This window comes from Manacus candei, unplaced genomic scaffold, assembly GCF_025592945.1.
Source record: "Manacus candei isolate 608988 ecotype Guabito, Panama unplaced genomic scaffold, ASM2559294v1 h1tg000043l, whole genome shotgun sequence".
Classification (NCBI taxonomy): Eukaryota; Metazoa; Chordata; class Aves; order Passeriformes; family Pipridae; genus Manacus; species Manacus candei.
In genome coordinates this window covers 4,883,545-4,904,970 of record NW_026138091.1, presented here as the reverse complement: position 1 = coordinate 4,904,970, position 21,426 = coordinate 4,883,545, and the positions used below count along the sequence as shown (strand labels likewise).

The 21,426-nt window shown below is 37.9% G+C and overlaps 1 protein-coding gene across 6 annotated transcripts in view; it reads left to right on the top strand.

Moving 5' to 3' along the window:
* The window catches only part of CNOT2 (CCR4-NOT transcription complex subunit 2), an 81,309-nt gene that overhangs the window by 19,950 nt on the left and 39,933 nt on the right, over nucleotides 1-21,426 (top strand). For 2 of the 6 annotated variants that reach the window (XM_051795899.1, XM_051795895.1), the window contains exon 2: nucleotides 11,115-11,187. The exons of 1 other annotated variant lie outside the window; for it this stretch is intronic. The gene's annotated coding sequence lies outside the window, so the exon portion shown is untranslated. Of the gene's footprint in view, nucleotides 1-11,114; nucleotides 11,188-17,298; nucleotides 17,370-21,426 lie in introns of all 6 variants that reach the window. 3 more of the 6 variants (XM_051795897.1, XM_051795898.1, XM_051795896.1) reach the window with 3 other exon arrangements.

The window sequence follows — 21,426 nt, the reverse complement described above, 5'->3', positions numbered from 1 at the left end:
TGTGTGTTTATAGCTCCATATAAACATACAGTGCTTGAAGAGTTAAGTAGAAGAAAAATTGAGGAAGTTATAATACATTAGATGAAATAGAATGAAATTCAATTTGCCTATTAATTGACTTTGCTGCAGATCAACTTCAGACAAAAAAGCAGGAATAATGCAGATGTGCTCAGATATGTGCTGAACTCCCAGTGTCCAGAGGCTGAGTTGTCGCTGTTGGCATTGTCTCCATTCTGTTTCTGCACACGCTGTGCCAAATGCTGCTTGTGCTCTAAAGCTGGGGCTCAGATCCTGCATCCAAAAGTTGTAGAAGTACTTGGTTAACTTGTTATTTGCCCAAACACGTTATTGAATGTAATACTCCTTTAACTGTACTTTAAAAAAAAATATTATTATAGCAGGTTTTTAACAGATGGGAGGATTGTTTTACCTTTGAGGCTTGAGTCATATGTGTGTTCACACAGAGGTCCTTGTATGCACACAGCTATTTGAATTAGAGATCTCTTCTATTTGTAAGTGGTATTTAGCTGGAGCATTCTTGGTGCCCTCCCCTGTTTGCTGACAACACTTTACTATTTTTGTTTTTCCCTGAGCTGCGCAGTTTTTTACTCAGTTTCTGGCCTTTAAATCTACTTGCCCTATTTGTCATTGGTATCTGTGGTAGTGGCTTTATGGTCTATTTAAGCTGTGTGTAGTGTAGGGCAGGGCCAAAAGATGGTGGCTAGGTGCAAAAGCTTCTATTTATCTCTTTCTTAAACAGCAGATGAGGTGGATGCTTGTTAACTTAACCTGTCTGGGCATGTGCTCCAGGCTGTTGATTTGTAGGGTACTCTAATGGATCTCTGTCTTCCCCACATCTTCTAGGAATAAAATAACTTTGTAAGACAATGCAGGTCTTCAGCCATCTTTGTCCATCAGAGAGAATACCATCTGCAACTGCTAGTATGACAGTGGCTTTACTTCTAGGATTTAATTGCCCACGCTGCAATGTCCTGTGTATTAGAAGCAGTAGGGAAGGGAGGCATCCCACAACCCAACAGATGCTCTGCAGTAGCTAAATTGTTCTTACCTGTAGGTGTTGCCAAAGCATAGCTGTGCTTCACTGCTGACTTCTGCTTCTTCTGCTGTTGGGAAAGTCAGGAGTTCCAGGCTTCTAGGAGGATATTTTTGGTGTTGCCGTCATGTCTGGCTGTCTTGACAAAATCAGAGAAGTTTTGATAGGCAGGAATATACCTGTGTTTTGCCAAAACACTTGTATCTGTTGTAGAGGGTCTGCCTTTTAATAAACCTGTTTGCTGTTTGACCTGAAAACAGATGGTCTTTCATTTTGTCAGAGTTTCTAGCTGACAGTGATGTCCACTGAGCCCTTTTTTTTTTTTATCACTAAGGTGACTTTTGTATTGCTCGGAGTCCTCGGTTTCAGTTTTTCAGTCTCTTTTCAGACTTGCAGAAATAGAGTCAGAGTTGAAGTCTTCACAAGTGTTACCTCCAGTTCCAATGATCCATCTATGTTCACTCTGTTGCTGTCACTGTAGGTATCCCAGCAGGTTCATATTGCCTGCTTTGTCCTTCCTGCCTTCAGTTTCCTTCTCTAAAGTAAAAACAAACAAATGACCCAAACCCACAACAAACTCTCTCCTTTTCTTGGTGCACTAGCCACGAGTCTTACCAGTCATACAACTACTGTCCTGCAGCTCATCACTCACTACCTTTCCCTTTCTGCAGTCAGTATGGAATTTTGCTGTATCCTACTGAAAATTTCATTGCACTGCAGAGAGAAAGTATTTTTTTTGGCCTGTTTTTCTAATATCAAAAAGGAGGAGGAAGATGGAGTAATATTCTTAAGCATTCATCTTTTCCACTCCCTTTTCCTTCAGGCTTTGGGACTGGCTGTTCTCTTGGCCATTCAGGAAAGAAATTGGTGTCTCTTGATTTCAAAACACTGCAATGGAAATATGGAAGTGAGTGTCACAGAGGAAGTATCTTTTTTTTTTTTTTTAAATGGTGCAGATCTGCTAACAGTAAAATACGTGATTGATTGGCACTAAGGTATGGTGATCTTGTCTCCTTTCTCTTCATAATAATGGAATAGGGGTCTTTTGATTGAGACTCAAGAAACTGTAGTGTCAACTTGAAACATCGTTGGTTTGTTTCTCACTGGAAGACTACACTTCAGGCACAGTGCTGAGAAATTTTGCATATATCCTATTCAGTTGGATACAGTTGACTGGGATGATTTTGGGCACAGTGTCTGCCTTGGTGTCCTCATAACTATTAAGTCTTGCTCTAGTTACCTGTCCTGCTGCCTAGAGTAAGGCCCTTAGATTGTCTTCATAATGGGTTACTCCTTCCAATGTAAAGTTTGATTTGGATTAGCTGTACTTAAGGATGGGATGCACAGGTCTTGCACTTTAGAGTTGTTCATCCCAGTGAAACAGAAATGTCACATCATCTTTCTGGAGCTGGTCAGTGAAGTGGAGTGGCTGACATGTTGCTGGTTTTGGGTAACAATGATGATTTGTATCATTACAGTATAGCAGTATTGAAAAAAATGTGAAGTCACGTGATGTTCAGCAGGACAAAATAATTTAACATGTCAGGGGTTGAGTGTGCCTTTAGTTGTTCTCTGGGTGTTGTGAGTACCTTAGCAAAAGTCTGACTCACTTCATGGCTTTGGTGAGTGGGAGATTTGGACCTGTAAGGTAGACGTCTAGAGATAGATCTGTCATCTCTGTTATGCATTCAGAGAATAATTCTTGAAATATCAGGTCTCTCTGTGTTGGTGCTGCAGTGGTGTGTGTTGGGATTTGAACACCTTAGGGTGCAGCAGGGCCAAATTTGGCCCTTAGCACAGCAAGGTCAAAATTTGCCTTAGACCAGTGGGAAGGTTGATTGCTCTTTTAAGTACTGTCCATGCTCCTGTTTGGACCTGCTTCTGCCTGTTGTTGGGAACCTGAAGATACTTTTCAGTTTCCTTTTTCCAGCAGTAGTATCTTCCAATTTTTAGGATAATATTCATTTAATGTTTCTTGAATTAAAATTTGGGATTAAAGTAGTGATCACCTGCAATGAATATTTTGAAATATCCTTTATTGATAAGAGAACCAGTGAAAAACAGTTGAATGGTTTGGTTAGCTGTAATTCCATGTAGCAGAAGAGATATATGGGGCCATAAAAACAGGTAGTATCAACAGGAAGTTGTGTAATTTAATTGACATTATAAATACTTACCTATACTGGCCCAAACCAGACAGTTACTTTTTTTCTTTTTTTTTTTTGACCACATACCCATTTGAAGTTCCTTTTACATGCATATTTATTCACATTTTAGGTTATTTCAGTGCTGGGAATGGTCCAGTATTGTTATGGTGATGTCAATTTAACCACTTTTCACACTTTTCCCTGTATACCACATTAAGAATGTTTTCTTACTAGCGTATTGTCCAAAGAGACTCCTGGTATTCATTCTTACCACTGCTCATAGTGGGGAGCCTGTGTTATGTCTGTGCAATCATGGACCAAGCCAATGTCTTTGGAATGCTGTAGTTTTATAGATTTCTGTGGTGACATTTACCTGCACTTTTTTATCTGTTAGATGATCTTTGGCAATCTGAAATCTAATTAAATGAATGTTTCGTAATTTTTAGTCATCTTTATTAGAAGTAGGTATTCTTTCTATTGGAAATTGACTGTCCAGATAAAGTCCTCAGTGTATATGCCATCCCAGATACTGAGAAAGACATGAGTTTGTACACAGGTAAGAGATGTGGATTTTAAAGTTATGTTATCAGAGGTCCGGTATGAGGAAGAATTACAAGTAAAAGATGAAAAGGAGTTGTCAAATCATACAAGCTAATGAAGAAATTTGAAAGAAGCAAGTTGAGAAATGTGATTGAATGTGCGAATATTGTTAACCATAAACTGAATATCATCCTAGGTTTTATGACTTTGAATACTGTTCCATTGCTCTTGTATGATCTTTTCAGGGCAGGAGGGATAAAAGAAAGCTTACATTATAGGAGTTTTATATTATCAAATTAAAAAAAAAAAGTTCTACCTATTCATAAAACTTTTGAAATCTGTTGTCTCTAGGGAGACTTTTTTATTGAGATCTGCATGTACACACATATTTGTGTGTGTGTTTGTATCTTGATTCGTGGATTGTTATACCCTTGCCCCCTAAGTTGGTGAAATGATAATCTTTGTTCTACTGGAGTTGTTAAGTCATCTGGGTGATGCAAGTGAACAAGAATGTGGTTGTAAGGTGCCAAGTAGAGAGGTTTATTTTGTTTTTACAAGTAAACTGGACAGAAAAGTATACAGAAGTGCGAGTGTTTTAGGAATATCTGTTCATTAATGTGTTAAAACTAGTAATTAATAATCTTGCATTGTTTTTCGTCATAATAGTCAGATGTGACTTTTTTCTGAATGGAAACTGTTACTGTATTTTGGATTTATGTATGGAAAGAAAAAATGATCTTTTTGATTTTATTTTGTGAGGTGGTTAAAGGGGAAACTGAGATGAGAACAAGCTCCAAGTATTTCTTTCTCCCTACTTAATTTTACCTGGATAATAGAAAGTTTTAGAAGCCTAATTTGGATATTTCTATGCATCTGCACTTACTAAGTGTGACGGTCACGTAGGTGGTTCTGCTTTGAGAGCAGTCTCCCATTCAAGTTGATAGAGGTGGTGTCTGTGTAAAAGATCATTCAAGATTACTGGTCCTTTATGTTCAGTGTTTGTTTTCTCTTAACTGCCTTTTGTGTAGTTGTTTTGTGCTCCTGCCAAAGCTCTGCATGTTTGAGTAGTTTGTAAATAATTTTTGATTGTTCTAAACGCAGTTTATTGGTGCCTGTTCTAGGCTTGAGCTGCTGCATCCTGAGATACTAGTGTCAATTTAGAACCATTTTAGATGAGTGCAAGATGCGGAAATATGTGAGAGCATAAATAAGTGAGCTGCAGATAAATACAGCAAGTGGTAAATTTTAGTTTAATTTATTGTACATGGTTAATTAGTTATTCATTTTAGCTGGTGGTTGTTTTTGCGTGTGACAAATAAAATGATGGCATTCTCTTTAGCATGAGCCATTGGAATTCTGGTGTGACAATTTTAGGATTATTGGCTTTGTTTCAATCAGTAAGATCAGAGGAAATGTGAAATATGCTCAATTAGATCCAGTGAGTAGGTCTGTCTCACTTATATTTAACTACTAGTAGCAAGTTTGAAATCTGCCTCTTTAAACTTCTTTTGTAGTCAGTGGTTTGAGATCACTCCAGGAGCGATTCCTCCCCTGACACTTCTCTTGCCTGTCTGTAAGGCAAGCCTAAGTGTTTTTGAAAACAGAATTCTTCATGCAGCTGTTTCTTAGCTTTTCAGTTGCTGGCAAAGAACCTGTGCTGCAGACTTGCTTGGTTTGGTGGAGCATACAAAAGGGTTTATTACCTAGAGAAACCTTTTCTTTTTATTTGTGCATTAGTACACACAGGATGAGTGCTATTTCTCTGTAAGAAAAAAAAAATTCTCAACAGATTGTTCCTGAAAATGACCAAAAATAGTTGGGATTAGAATCACTGATCAGATGAAGGTTTTTCAAGTATGTAAAGTCAAAGCAGTATAAGAATATTTGAATTTGAAGAAAGATGTTGGAATAAATTTCAACTATGACAAAAGCAAATGAAAATTAAAAATAATGAAATTGTCCATCAGTCAAGACTAATGAGTATGAGACTACAGAGAAAATAAGTAAGTCTTCTACAGGAAAAAAGACAGACAACTTTGTCCAGTATTCAAAATGCAAATATTAAACTCATGTATCACAAATAGAAGCAGAATATAAAAAGCTGTATCTAAGCTTAGCATAGAGGAAATTTTGTAAAATGACATGTGTATTCTAATGTTTTTTAGTATAAACACTGTTTTGACATTTTTACTGGAATTTGTAAATTAAATAATTAAATCTTTCTCATAGTGAAATATTTCCATTTGTCTTTGCTGTATGTGACCTCAGGTCTCGATGTCAGAGGCATCTTTGTTTTAGCTTTGCATGAACTTGTATTAAAGTTTGGAATGCTTGAAGAAATATTTTTCAATTTTTCTGGCCCGTACCATGTGTATTTTCTGGGTTTTTTTAACTAGGATTTTTTTGTATGGAGACACTTGTCCAAGCTATCTTGTCTTAAATTCCAAGTGGAACTGTGTCAATGTGAATACTGCCTAGTATTTCTGAAAATCAAAGAGGAGAGGGGGAAAGGGAAGCTGTTGTTTGAGAAAATTTTGGATTTTTTGTGATTTTGTCAAATCTTAAGCTAATAGCCATTTTCTCTTTTTTTTTTTTTTTGCTTAGATTCTTTTACCTCCACTCTGTGTCTTACTTTCTTTTCAAATAAGATGCCTCTTAGAGTGTATTGTCTTCTTTCTCTTGTTGTTGTTAAGCTTTTAAGTACTTAGCAATTTTTTTTTCAGTTAGTAAAAATGGAGGGTTGGTGACTTGGTTAAGGTTTGTAAAGCTCAGATTATAGATGGAATTGGACTGGGCATTAGTCTTGAAGCTTATTTTGAAAGAGATTTTGTACAAAATCAAACTGTGCTGAAGCAATGATGTTCTCTGGTGGTGGAGCAGAAGATTTGACTAGAGTAGAAGCAGTAGATATTGTGTATTTTAAGAAAAGCTTTTGGCATACCCAGTTATGGTCTACATAACTTAGCTAAGGAGGTGTGTCCTAGACTGAAGCTTTAATCAGTTGTCTGGAAAACTGTAGTATGAGTACTTCACTGTGAAACGGTAGGGAAACTTCAGGTTTCATATACATTTTCTTGAGCCTAGTACTTGTCTATACTTTCCTGAATTATTGGATAGAATAGAAAGTAAATGTACCCATTTTGCATAAAAATGCAAATACAGAAATGCTAAACAGTAAAAATATGTGATCAGTTAGCAGGAAAGGATGTAATGCTTGTAGTGAGCAGTGAGACATTGAAATCTACTGTGTGTTGTTGAGGGAGAGAGGGAAGCTGACACTGTTCCAAGACATATTCACAGGAATGCCTGTGTCCAAATAGTAGTGAAATTCTGTTGATGCATTCAAAGATACTAGGACCTCATGTGGAGTACTGTACTTAAAGGACTAAAAAGGAATGGTTCTAGCAAGATGGGCCAGAAGAGCAGAGCTGTTCTCTGCTGGGAACAAGTACAATACCATGCCTCACAAGCACCAGAGGAAAGGGAGAGGGAAAGCTGTTCTTTGCCCTCTGGGAAGAGACAGGATCATCAGGATGTTTTGTATAAAAAGGTTTTCAGGAGGTTGGAGGGAATTTGGGTAAGTATGGTCAGATGGTGGAATAGGTTCCTCAGGGTGGCTGTGTAAGGTCTCTCCTGGGTCTGAGAGCCATTAATGGTGTTACCCAGTAAATACTGGCTCCCACCCTCTGGAGAAGTGAAGGCTCAGCAGGAGCCAGGAACTACCATGCAGGACATGGTAGCAGCTGTCAGCTTCTCTTGAGTATGAGGTAACTGTTTGCTATGGAGAATCTAATGTTTCCTGCAAAATTTTTAATCAACAAATTAACATCTGGTTTGGAAAAGAAGAATAGAGTTTGATGCACAGCCTTTGGGCCAAAGAATTCTCATTTCCCGTAAAACTTGGAGAGCAAAAGCCCTGTAATGAGGTGGAATTATGGTGATTTTAATCAGAATAGAGTTTGTGTTTGTATGGGTAAAATAGACCAATATTTGTATTAGCATGTTGTCTTCTCAATATAATGTTATAGACATATGTAACAACATGAAGATTGCCATTTTTCTCATTCAGATGTATTTATTTCCAATTTGGTTTGTCTATAATGCTCTTCATTATGTTTTGTTACTTGAGTAAGGTCCCACTTGTGCTTTATCAATCCCTGTCATAGGGATAATGAGGCTGGACTGTTTTGGAATTTCATCAATGCTATTTTAATTTGTCTGGTAAAGATTGCATTATAATGGCATGAGATGCCTTTCTTCCACTGGAACTGAACAGAAAGCTTCTTTGGTGTTGATGCTGTAAAGAGAGAAGAGAGAGGAGCTGAAAGGAACCCAGCTCCTTCTGTGACTGCATAGAGAGGCTTTGCAACCCAAGCCTTTTCCCTTCTTGCAAAACAGAGGGGGAATCTAGTTTTGTGTTGGAATTATGACACTTATTTACTGATTATACCCTAGCACCAGTTGCTTATGCTGTGATTTAGTTTGTAATATCTATTCAGGAAAAGAATATAACCCTTTCTCTCTAAGTTCTCTTATGATTTTGTTATATTTACACGTCAGCTATGGTGTATGCTCCCACTGATAGGTTTATAAGACAGGATGAAAGAGCCATTCCATGTGTAGCAAGTCTGAATTTAATGAAATAAAATAAATTTATTACAGTCTGAATGATTACAATGTTAGAAGAAATATGTACTATTGTCAAGTGTAGGATGGTAGAATTGAAATCATAACATTTTAAGACAAGTAAAGAAAGCAGCATTACTGAATATGAGGTGAATTTAGAATCTACGCAGAAGAGAGTTTTGGAAACTGTAAAGTTTTCTGTCCTACAGCGTTGGAGTCCTTGAAGGATTCAGTACTTTTTCAGGCGGAAGGATTCTGCCAGTAAGATTTGTGGTATAATTTGTATTTTTATAGCTAACTGCTGTGGGCCTGGGCAACTTGGTTGCTTTCGTCAGACACTTAAAGCCATGTTTGGTGGTAGTCTCCTTGAATAGGTCCCCTGCAATGTCAGTGCTTTGGGAATAATTTCAGTGAAGTGGTTTTTTTGTGTTCCTTAAGGCTGAAGAAAGAATTTTGCAGACTAAGCATATACAAATTAGTTAGTAAAACTGCTTTATAATTTTGCTGCTTTTCTAAGGTAAGAAACCTTAAGAAAGTATGGTGTAGTGAGTTGACCCTGGCTGGATACCAGGTACCCCCTAAAGGCAATCTCAGTCTCCCTCTGCAACTGGACAGAGAAAAAAAACCAGCTAAGGATTCATGAGTTGAGATAAGAGCTGGGAAAGGTCAGTGACTGATTACCCTCATGGGCAAAACAGACTCAAAGTGGGAATAGTACTTAAATTTATTACCAACAGGATGAGAGCGAAAGAGTGAGAAATAAAACAGTCTTAAAAACACCTTCCCCCCCACCCCTCCTTCCTTCCATGTTCTCCCTCCTCCCCCCCAGCAGTGCAGGGGGACAGGAATGGGGGTTGCGGTCAGTTGTTGTTTTTGCTGGAGTCCTTTCCCACTCTTGTGTCCCTCCCACGGGAGACAGTCCTTGATGGACCTCTCCAGTGTGAGTCCATCCCTCGGGCAGCAGTTCTTCCCAAACTGCTGTCCCATGGGTCACTCCTCCATGGGGTGCAGTCCTTCATGAATGAGCTGTACCGACCTGGGTCCTTCCAGGGGCCACAAGTCCTACCCGGGAAAAGCCTGCTCAGTGTGAGCTCCTCTCTCCATGGGCTGCAGGTCCCCAGCAGAACCCTGTTTCATCCTGGGCCTCCCATGGGGTCACAGCCTCCTTCATTAATCCACCTGCTCCAACGTGGGCTCCTCCATGGGCTGCAGGTGGGTCTCTGCACCCCAATGGTCCTCCGTGGGCTACAGGGGCACAGCTGCTCCACCATGGGCTGCACCACGGGCCGCAGGGGCCACAGCTCCAGTGCCTGGAGCACCTCCTGCCCCTCCTTCTGCACTGACCTTGGTGTTTACCTTGTTGTTCCCATGTTCTCACTCTGCTCTTCCCTGTCTGGAATCCTTCTGCGCAACAACCTTCTGTTCTTAAATATGTTATCACAGAGGCATTACTTTAACTCCTGATTGGCTTGGTCTTGGCCAGTGGCAGGAAGTCCATCCTGGAGCTGGGTGGCATTGGCTCCACGGGACAGGGGAAGCTTCTGGTAGCTTCTAACAGAAGCCACCCCTGTGCCCCCCTCCCCCCCCCCCCCCCCCAAAATCCAGCCACAGAAACCCACTACAGGTGAGAAGGGACAGTGCAAAACACTTGGTGGAGTTTTACCATGTAGCTGCAGTACCCACATCTGCTTGTGTTTTCCTCTTCTGGGCATCACTCTTACAGTGTGGGTATGCTCTTTGGCTTTATAGTGAAAGAAAAGGACAACTTTATGATTGTATGCAACAGCTGGTTCCTTCACCAGATCCTGAAAGGTCATCCTCTGCTTTCTGAATTTTTTTTTTGGTGTTGGTTTTTCTGTTTGGTTTTTTTTTGGTTGGTTGGTTTGTTTTTGTTTTATTATTTGGGATTTTTTTTGTAGGGGTGGTGTTGTTGGTTGGCGGTTTTTAATTATTTTTTCTTCACATTATTTTCTCAATAAACTAAGATTTCTGTTGGGAATGGTTTTTCTCTTCCTTCTCCTTTGGATTTGGAAACAGAGATTCTGTGCTTTCACTTTAGGTTTTGTTTTTCCAATCATCTCTGAAAACTGTTTGGCCATAAATTTGAGCTTGTTCTCTTGCTGTCCCAAGCATTGGGTTTGGAAGCATTTCTGTCTTTCATAAGGAGGGAAAAGTTCCCTTTAAGATGGATAATAAGGAGTTGTCAGTATTCAAGTTCTATTTGGGTTAGCAGAGAATAAATGACACACAGTTAAAACTAACTTTGGGAGCATTTGTGATTTCTTATGTGGTTTTCTTGAGAGACAAATCTGTATTGTTAGAATAACTTCTCTTTACAGGATCAAGACATCTGTGCCTTTTTGTTTGGAGAAAGGATCTGTAGATACATTAGATGTCTGTAGTCTTTCAGTAATTTTGTGAACTTTCTTTTTCTGGGAAAAAAATTGCAAGACTGCTGATACATCTTTTTCTCAAGTCGCCAAGCAAGTAATAATTTTGGTTTTAAAATGAAATTTCTCTTTTAATGATTCCTGTTTCAGTTTGATCTTTATTGTATTTGGATTTTTTTTACTTTAAAACTACTCAGAGGCTTTTTATTTTAAGTTTATTTTCATAGTATTTGCAGTCCACAAAATGTTTTCAAATGCGTTTTTTTCCTGTTTATGGAACAGTAGGAGTTGTAAGAAGGTTGGAAGATAACAGTATATTTTTATTAATAATGTTTTATTAATCTACTTCATTTACAGGAAGCGGTCATCAGTCAAAATTTGCTTACCTCAGCAGAGACAAAAAATTAATGGGCAAAAGTACAGTGTGTAGGTAGGTTGCTGTTTTCAGTGCACTTAAGGTTCTTCAAAGAGAACCTTATTCCAAGGGAGTGGGAATAGCTATCAAAATATAAGATTTTGGTCTTTAAAGTATTAAGGTAGTAGATTCAACAATGAGGTGTTGAAGGAAGTGGCTTTGAAGTATATTAAAGCGTTCCCTTCTTTTATGAAGTTTTTATTAAAAAGTGCCTTGGAATAATGCATATGTGCATTTAAGTGGTTGAGAAAAATAAAAACAAGTATGTTTATTTGTACATGTGCTTTAAAAATTTTTGCAAATACTTTTCTTTAGAATTTGTAAATAAAATGTTCTGTCTGATAGTCTTCCCAAATTTGAACATAACTTATGTAATATAACTTATAAAATGATTTGACACAGTCATTTTTGTACATATTTTTGTATGGTGTTTTACTACGTTTAGTGCATTGAAACGTACTGCAATAATTGTTACACTTCAGTATCATTTACTGTAGTTTGTAATCATAACAAAGTTAGTCAAGGTTCTGTGATTGTAACTTTCCAGCAGTTGTACCATACAGTGGGTGGGTGAATTCTGCATTTTGGCATATGAATAACAATCACATTTTATTTATCTCCTTAAAAAAAGAAATAAAATAAATCATTAAATTTTTTGTATTAAGAGAATTTGCTTTACACATAAACGTTATTTGGAATTCTTAGTGCTCCCTTAGCTCAATTAGCAAGGCTAAAAAGATCTGCAAAAAAACCCCTTAGTTTTGCTCATACAGAAATGTATGTTGTTAATAATGATACGGGATATTTCGGGATAGCATTACATTTAATTCAATAAAATTGTCTTTGAAGATGGATGGTTCAATTTCAGGACTGTTTTATCTTTACGTCAAGAAATAAAAATTCAGTGCATCGGTTTTTATTGCAAGTTTCAAACTGTGGTACTATGTAAGTGTAGCCAGTTTTTATATTTGTGGCCTAAACATAGAGTAGGAAGGAGGTGACATTTCTAAATTGGGTATTATGGCATTTTAAATATAAAATTTGTTACATTCCTGTGAATTAGGGAGGTATTTGAATGGTCTGCATACTGCCTTAATTAGAGACTACAAATTATTGGGGGGGGACGTGAATGTGATAAGAAGGCATGAAGTTAAAAACATATGAGTTAGCTTTGGGGTTTTGCCAAGTAGCATGTTAAAGTAGCATGGTCACATTCCCAGAAACACGTCATGACATGCTTGGGAGTCATTAAATTAAGATGAGCAAAAGAGTTAGTAAACCTCAAGAATAGCTTGCTTTTGTGATTACTCTGTTTTACATTTCGGCAATATGTGTTTGAATTTAATGATACACTGTGGAAAGTCCCAGAAGTAATTTTGAAGAGTTTTTCCTTTCTTTTGTCACGTATTGTTTGTTATGCTCAGTTAGAATTCAGTTGGAGGATTTAAATCCGAACATGGACTTTCTCCTATGGGATCCTAGCTCTTGTCCCAGAATCCCAAATTGGTTGTGAGAAAGCTATGCTTGGCACAGGTTGGCTTCTTGTTCCTCAGAGTAACTTATCAGTGTGTTGCTTTTGCTTTCCAAGGCAGTCTCCAGACTGTTTTGGCTTTCCTAGAGCAAGGCTGAGTAGGTACTTTACCATTAGAGACTGCAGCTTTTAATCAGTAGTTTCTGAGAATTACTTTTTGTAGCAAAGCTTGTTTCTCTTCAGTCTCCCATGTAGTGCTTGGAAAAAAGCTGAGATCTGAGCAGCCTGTGGTGTGAAATTTAGTTCCCTGTGCAGATGAAGGCTCAGCTCTGAGGGCCAGTGTTTAAAGTGCAGTAATGGAGTATACAGGCTAGTAACCAGGAATTTGGGAAGTTGTAGTTCCAGATACTTCAGTATCAGGAAGTCAGTCCTGACTTAATTGCTGTGATAAGGGAGGCAGATGACTGTTCTTGTTCGTGAATTTATGTTCTGAACTAGGCAATAGGATCACTTCTTAAAGCCAGAAATGCTTGAGAGAGATGCATACACCAGAGTAGGAGGAATAAAGACTGGTATAGCTTGAGAGCCCCTAGGCGTGTGATTCAGGAGTGGCAGTGCAGCCCTGCTTATTTAAATTTGGACTAGATATGATACTTAGTGAAGCAGTACCAGACAGACCTGTTTTGAAATACTGGATCCATAGATGAAAAGTCATTAATTTATTGAGAGTAATCTTCAGCTCTGCTCATTTTGAAGTATTAAAATGGGTTTGTCTTGTAAAAGAAGCCTAATTTGGTTGTGCGCTTCTGTATCTCTGTTGTCTCTCATTTCTAGTTTCTCGCAATTTTGATACCAAGGAGTTTCACAGAAGCCTTTTACACAAGACTATACTTTGTATGTTTTTCTTCCTTTAAAAGTAGGTATTTTAGAACAGAACTTGGAACTGACAGATGCTTTTGTGAGAATGTTTTCAGATACAGATTTTTGTTTGTATTAAATCCTTGCAAACACACTGTTGCTGTGAACAAAAATGAAGCAGTTATATTTCAGAGCCCCTGTTTCAGAGGATATCTGTCCCTATGAATGTATATGGAGGGAGGGAGCAATGTGTAAAATTCTACTTTAATGTAAGTGCAAGACTAATTATAAAAGTTAGTAGTCTTTACAGAAGACTACTAACCAGAGAATTCCTGTAGGGAGCAGCATGCATACTCAGCTCTTGATGAGAAAAAATTTGGAAACATCAGAACAGAGTAGAAGTTCAGATAAATATTGTAAGTCACAAAGTTCCCAGAGGGACTCCTGTCTTTCTCCTAATTAGGCTAAGCCACAGCTTTTCTTCCTTTTTTGTTGGATCACTATAAATAATTGAGATTTGAAGTAATTTTTCCCCTGAAATTTATCAGCATTTTAAGACAGAAGGCTGTTACACTGGAAAACAATAATAAAAGGAGGAAAATGGAACTGACCGTGAATGCACTTTCTACCTAGAAAGCAGAAAACTTAAATGTTTTCATTTCAATTTGTTGTCAATTAATCTGAACTAGAGACTTCTCAGGAAGCCTAGAAAAATGAATACACAGAGGATTCAGAGAAAACTTTCCAAGTGCTTAGAGCCATAGTATTCTGAAAGTCTATGTAGAATTAATTCTTTTGTAAATAACCTGAAATGTAGAAACTTTTAAGTCCTTTTTAAAAGTTTTATATTTTAAAAGAAAATCTACAACTCCTTAGTTTTATCTGCTTAACTAGGACTATGCATGCCCAAAACAGTAATCTAAGCATTTAATCTAAAGTTTAGGAAATTTATAACCAACAACAAAAGGTGCTTCAGATCATGCATCTTTTCTCTATATGTTCTTCATGGCCTGCTGATAGATTATTTTCCTTTAGTGTTGTTTTTGAATCATGAATTAACAGGCACTGGTCAATATTTTGGTTTTTTCAATTGAAATTTTAGACTGAGGCTTAAAGCTTGATGTGAAATGAGAAGCATGAAGGTAACAATAGTAAAGATCTTTTAGTATCCATGGGTTTATTGTCATTTGTTGTTATTCTTTCCCAGTGAAAAGACAATTGGGCAAATAAAGAAAATAGCACGCGGGTGCTGCATGCTGATTGGCACCCTGTGGAGTGAAAGCGGGGTGATGTACCTGCCGTGTTCTTGCCAGCAGGATCAGGGAAGTGATTCTTCCTCTCTACTCAGCACTAGTGAGGCCTCACCTCAAGTACTGTGTCCAGTTTGGGGCCCCTCAGTTCAGGAAGGATATTGAGGTGCTGGAGTGTGTCCAGAGAAGGGCAACAAGGCTGGTGAAAGGTCTGGAGCACAGGTCCTATGAGGAGCAGCTGAGGGAGCTGGAGCTGGAGTTGTTCAGCCTGGAGAAGAGGAGGCTCAAGGGAGACCTCCTCACTCTCTACAGCTACCTGAAAGGAGGTTGTAGCCAGGTGGGGGTTGATCTCTTCTTGGAGGCCACTAACAGTAGGACAAGAGGGCATAGTCTTAAGCTACACCAGAGGAGGTTCAGGAAGAAGTTCTTCACAGGAAGGCTGATTGGATGTCGGAATGGGCTACCTAGGGAGGTGGTGGAGTCACCATCCCTGGAGATCTTTAAGAAAAGACTGGCTGTGGCACTTAGTGCCATGGTGTAGTTGAGAAAGTGGTGTTAGGTCATAGGTTGGACTCCATGATCTCAGAGGTATTTTCCAGCGTGGTTGATTCTGTGCTTTTGTTCCAGAGATGTCTGTACCTGCTGTAGGGATGGATGGACAGGGTACGTGTAGCAAATCCTATATGAATTTCAGTGGCGGTACCTCAGTTGCTACTTGTGTTCTTTAACTTGTTAGCAGCCCCTGTGGAAGGGGCATGATGAAAAAATTTAGAATGGCAATTATTTGTCACCCTAGTTCAGTTTCACCACCACATGTGATCAGTTATATATTATACTTCCTTAATAGTGTTGTCCATCATACAGGGATTCATCTTTCTAATAAAGTGCATTTGGACAACAGGGTACTTCCTTTGATCTTCAGATACAGTTTCCTGACTGTTAACATACTGTAAATTGGGGCTGTGGTTATTTCATGGTCTCACCTGCTATAGCATGATGTAACCATGGTTGTAACCACATGGTTATAGCACATCTGGACCAAGGGCCCAACTGACTGAAAATTTAAGGAACCAGCCAGGAACAGGACTGAGACAGTAGATTTTACTGCTGTGAAACATTATGCCTTGTGAAAGTTTTGCTCAGTGATGATTCACACTGTAATGAATCCTTAATTATAAAACAAAAATTAAAAAAACCTTCCTATTCCAGACCCTTAATGTAAGAATTAGATTCTTAATGTAAGAATTGTCCAGTGAATGTGTAGAAGGTTTCTCTCTGTCACTTCAAAATCCAAAAGACTTGTTTAAGTTTTTGTGACTGCAACCTATAGTAGATCATGGTTATGTGTTAGTATTCACCCTCCCTGTAACTGATTTACTGACACTTTTAAACGAATTTTAAAGTATCCTAAACAACCTTCTTATTTTCAAAGAACACTTTGAGACTTAAATGAACTGCTTTCTACCTGTAGTGTATCTGGTTTTCCTTGTTCTGCTTTCAGAGCTTTTGTTAGATATTTAGTTTGAGTCATCTACACCTTTCTTTGCAGTTGCTTGAAAAAATTCAGGTCAATACGTTAGATCCTCCCTTCTAGGAATCTGCAATTTTGGAAGCAAATAGTTTGTCTGCAGTATAATTTTCTTGATAACAGTGTAAGTTCAGATTCTTAAAAAAAAATTCATTTGATTGAGACGAATTTTTTTCTGCGTTTCACTTAGATGTGGGCAATACAGCAGTCTTGTCAAGTTTTTTTTCTGTTAATAAGCAAACAGCTTTTGATGTATAATATATATGTCCAGTCACTATATGAAATATATTTTTTTTGTTCTTTTATACTTACCTGTATATATTAGTAGTATTGCTGTTTCTGAAGTAGTTTGTTGAAGATAAATTCTGGTCAGAACTAGGGAAACATACCTTTTTGTGCGTGGCTATGTTTTGGGAGTTACAAATTGTGCACAGTGCTGCTCTATGGGCTGTTTATGTACACTGCTCCCAGAAACAGTTTTCTTTGTAGCAATAAGCGTTTGGGTAAGTTCCCTTTAAAATGGGGGAAAGGATTAACAAAAGTGGTAAAGAATATGTTTGTTTAACAGTGCAGTAAAAAAAGCTTATGGCACCACAAAGATAAAGAAACAATTTTTTTAAAATTATAGTAGTGAGGAAGTGCAAACACAAAAAATATTTCAGTATTTGTAAACACTATTGACATTTGTAGTTTTTGAGAGCGAGTTACTGTACACTTCAGTCACTGAAAGAGAGCTGGAGTATCTGGGTGGTATTTAGTTTAAATTAAAAATAGTTATAAATTTATGCAACATGTAACTGCCTCCAGTTATCCAGTATGTAGGTTCATGATGAAATGTATCACCCTTCATGTTCTTAGCACCCTGAGAGAAACAGAGAAACACACAGATGTAGGAATTGTGAGCAAAGCTATATACTTTAGCTGAAGATTGAGTAGACCCATTTTCAGTAAAAGTACTTTTTTATTTTTTAATGAGACCAGAATAACAGGAAGCAATACCCTGTTGCTTGTTTTACCAGGCTGTTGAGACACTAAACAGTCCTATCTTGGAACTCTACATACAACTGTTTTCTGAGAAACTACAAGGAAGGTATGAGACGGAGGCGACCATCCCATGTCTGGGACTTGGGCCAGGTCTCAGCAACATTTGCAGTCTGAGCTTAGACTGCCAGTTTGAGGTAGCTCTGTTTTAAAATGTTGTGGTGTAAAGTCTGCCGCTTCCAAGAGGAGTTGCTTTTAGTTGAAAAATGACATTATTTAGTTTCTGATATTTGAACCAAGTTTACAGTATATATTAAGCCAAAGTTTTTACAGTATAGAAATCTGACTGAAGTCCATGTGCTTAAAATGATAGAGTGCATAGCTACTCTAATTCATTTTTGACAACCTTAATGGAGAACAGAATGATTGAAGGGGTTTAAATTAAACGTGTGGAAGATTAGTACAGTGGAAAGGCATGATAGGTGCATTTACCGCTTTCTTAATTTTTACCTGATGATTATGTTTGCAGTAGTGTGTAGGGAGCTCAGAGACTGTAATTTATCTTTTCCAGTGTGGAATAGTATCTAACTCTGAAAATTCTATACTAACATCAATTAGCACTTAAATAATGAAAAATAATGAAGAAATGCAGTTCAGAAATTTAAACTCTTAAATAATTATGGTACTTTTTCATGATCTTTTTTAAAAAATCAGCTTTTTTGTTTGTTTGTTTTTAAGACTGGGTTTGTCCTTGTACTTATGATATAAAAGCATTCAAAGTTGTTTTGTCACACTTTATTTTATGGCTGAACCCAGTACAGCTGTAATCACAACATAGCCTGGCTGTGCAGTCTGAAGGTTACAAGAAACAGGCCCTGGAATATTTAGGAAGCGTCTTAAGGCTTTCATAAAAAAAAAAATTTTAAACAATAACCAAAGGATAGAAGTCTGTAATTTTAACTTGCATTTTTGCATTTGCCCTGAAGGGTCACAGACTCTTAAGTGTGTTTTAGGAGGACGCTCTAAAAAGCCATAAATGAATTTAACTTTAACCTGTCTGTGCTCCTGGAAAATGTTTCTGCTTTTGCAGAACATAACATTCATCTGGAGAAGGAGAGTCACTGAGAGGCAAGTATGCTGCCAGGAGGTTGTGACAGCTCGTAAATGTTTCTTTCCCTTCAAGGATTCAATATATTAAACATACACAATGTTTTGAATTTTCCAGTTGTGTTTTAAGGTAAGATGTTTGATGTGCTGTGTGTGCAGAATGAATTTTTTGGCCAGAATGTTCTCAGCTATTTCTATTTTTAGAATACCTCTGTGGAGAAAAAAAAGTGTCCAAACCAAAAGGAACTCTGTATTTCTTAAAATTCAACATAAATTAAAAAGTCTTATTACCCCTTTCTTGAGGATGCTTCTAACAAATGGTTAGCAGTTTACATTAAATACTATATGTGTGAATGTACTGATAGATAACTCTTTTAAAAAATAGTTGCTTTCTTTTTCAGTTATCTTTACCTTGTGCTCCATATACAAAACCACCCCCAAACTCACCAAAAACATACCTTCTCTTCCCCCCCTCCAAAAAGCTGGAGTAGAAATGGGTCTAGTACTGATTTATTTAATGTCAACCAACTCCATCCGAGTAATGAAAGGAAAAAAAATACTCTGTTGCTACTCCATTAATCATCCTCTACATCCGACCGTACACTATTAAACTGCAGGAAATGCTTGGGAAACCAAGGCTTATTTAAAATACAATGTTTTAGATTAAACAAACATGAAAGTTTTGACTGTATCCGGGAAGAAATAGGTAGGCAGTGCAGCTGTCTTAAAAAGTAGTGGAATCAGTGTTATGCAAAAAAACCCCAAAGAGGCAAACAAGATAAATCCCCCACAAAAACCTAGTCAAACAAAAAACTACAACCAGCCAAACAAACAAAAAAACCCAGCAAACAAAATTAACAACAACTAAAAAAACCCTACAGTATTCCTGGAAAGAGGAGCCTGTTCAAAATCAACGTGGAAATGTCCCAGCTGGAGCAATGGTTACCCTTTTAGTTGAAGCAGAGATGCTGAAGTCTAGCCTTCTGGCTGAGAGTCTCAGCTGAAAGCAAATAGAAAGTCAAAGGAGCCCTATTCTTTAATTTTTAATTTTTTATTCTTCTCACACCATATAAGAGATTTGACATGATGAAAACACATGAATCCTGTGATCATGAGCCAAATTTGAATTAAGTTTCAAGGTTTGTTTTTTCCTCTTGGTTTACAAGCTTTTATCTCTCTGTCTGATATATAGTGCAAAAGTTTTTAAATGGTAAATGAGCCAACAAAAGACTGTCTAGTGAACAGATACAGACTATTTAATAGTTATTGTGACATACATCATTTAATAAGGCTTAATATTTTACAGACATACAGATCTAGAAAGCTTCTCAGTGGGCATTTTTGGCTTCAACTGAATTGGGTGTTTAGGAAGTGTTAAGAAATATTGCTTGAACAGTATGTAAGGTAATGACTCTACAGAGATAGCTGGAGGCACTTAGCAGATGAAACTGTGTCAGCTCAGCTTAGATGTCATGTAAAGGACCACAGTAAGATTAAGAGAAAGAGGGGAAAAAACCCCCACTCTCCCAGCTACAGAACATGCACGTGGTCATCTTACTGCTCATTGACAAGCATATCAATGCTGTCCTGTTAATGTTGCTTGAGAGTCGCCTCTCTGCTGCACTATCAGCAACCATCTTCCCTTGCACGTGAGACCCAGCTGACCTTCATGTTTCTGACACATCCACTCCCATCCCCATGCTACCACCCCCTGCCCTGGCAGTGTCCTTGCTGCAGGCGGTTTTCATTTTTGCATCCCCAGGAGAGATAAAGCCTCCCTAAAACCTGAGTGTTGTTTCCTTTTTCTTCGCCACCAGCTTTCCTTGTAAAAATTTCTGATTTGGCAGATTCTGATTTCAGAGTAAAATATTGTTTGCATGTTACTCCACCAGGGGTTTCCTTTTGTTTTTATAGCTTCTTAGGGGACTCATCAACATGAAAGGTTTCTGAGATGCTCCGTATAATGAAACCTTTATATAATTTCTGTAATACTGGGAGCAATTATCTCTGCTGCAGAAGTGAGACCACAGTGAGAACAATTGGCTGACTTGGACTAGACTAGGACCTGGTTTGTTTTCTGGGTTAAGCTCTGTTGGTCCATGTGTGCATCATCTGAGTTGTCTGTTGTTTGTGGAAAAAGTTGTTGAGCAGCTGGGAGTGATACCAAGCATCAGAGGTGGCAAAGTATGTCATACTGATATCGAAGCTGTAACACTTGGTAGAGAAGAAATATTTTGGCACTGCAGCTCTCTTGATTGTGAACCTGAAGTCCAACCTACATAATGTTACTTAGTTTACTTCTGTTCTAATTGCTATTAAAATGTGTTTTGTGAATATGTGATGACTACTGAATACCAATGAAAAATGAAAACCTCTTAAAAGTGGTTTTCTTCTCCCCTCTCCCCCCCAAACTGTTATAAGCTTTTAATCAAAAATCATACTATACTTGTTTGTATTTTTTAACATATTTGACCTGTCTGGGGATTCTGTGAATTGAGATACTAGAATTCCAAACTTGGCTTATGGTCTGTCTGATTATCACTTAACCTGCTTAGCTCTCTCCATAGGAGTGTATTTATGTCCCCTGAGGATCTCTTCTCTGCTACATGCCCATACACATATTATGGAACATGCATTAGTTAAACAACTGCCCTGTTTTGTTGCATTTTAGCAGAGGGGCAGTACAAGCAGAAGAGAGGACTACTAGTCTGAGGTCAGACTGGCATGTCCCTGTTGAAGTCCCCTGTTGCTCGTACAAATTACAATTTTTTTCAGACTAAAACTTTTTGTTCCCTATATCTCCTTCGCTTTGTTGTCTTGGCACCCCTCTTTGAGTTTTCAGCTGAAGTTACTTATATTATAACCAGTTCTATGACTTACTTCATACAGAAATGAGTTTTTAGAGTAGGAAGTGTAAATTTCTTTAACTGTTGACTTTTTTTTCCAGTTTCCTTTTTTACCTCCATGAGAAATGTATGGAATCTATCACAATTCTAAGTATTTCAGAAGAACAATTTGCATGTGCTTAGTGTGATTTTATTTTTTGGGTTCATTTCTCC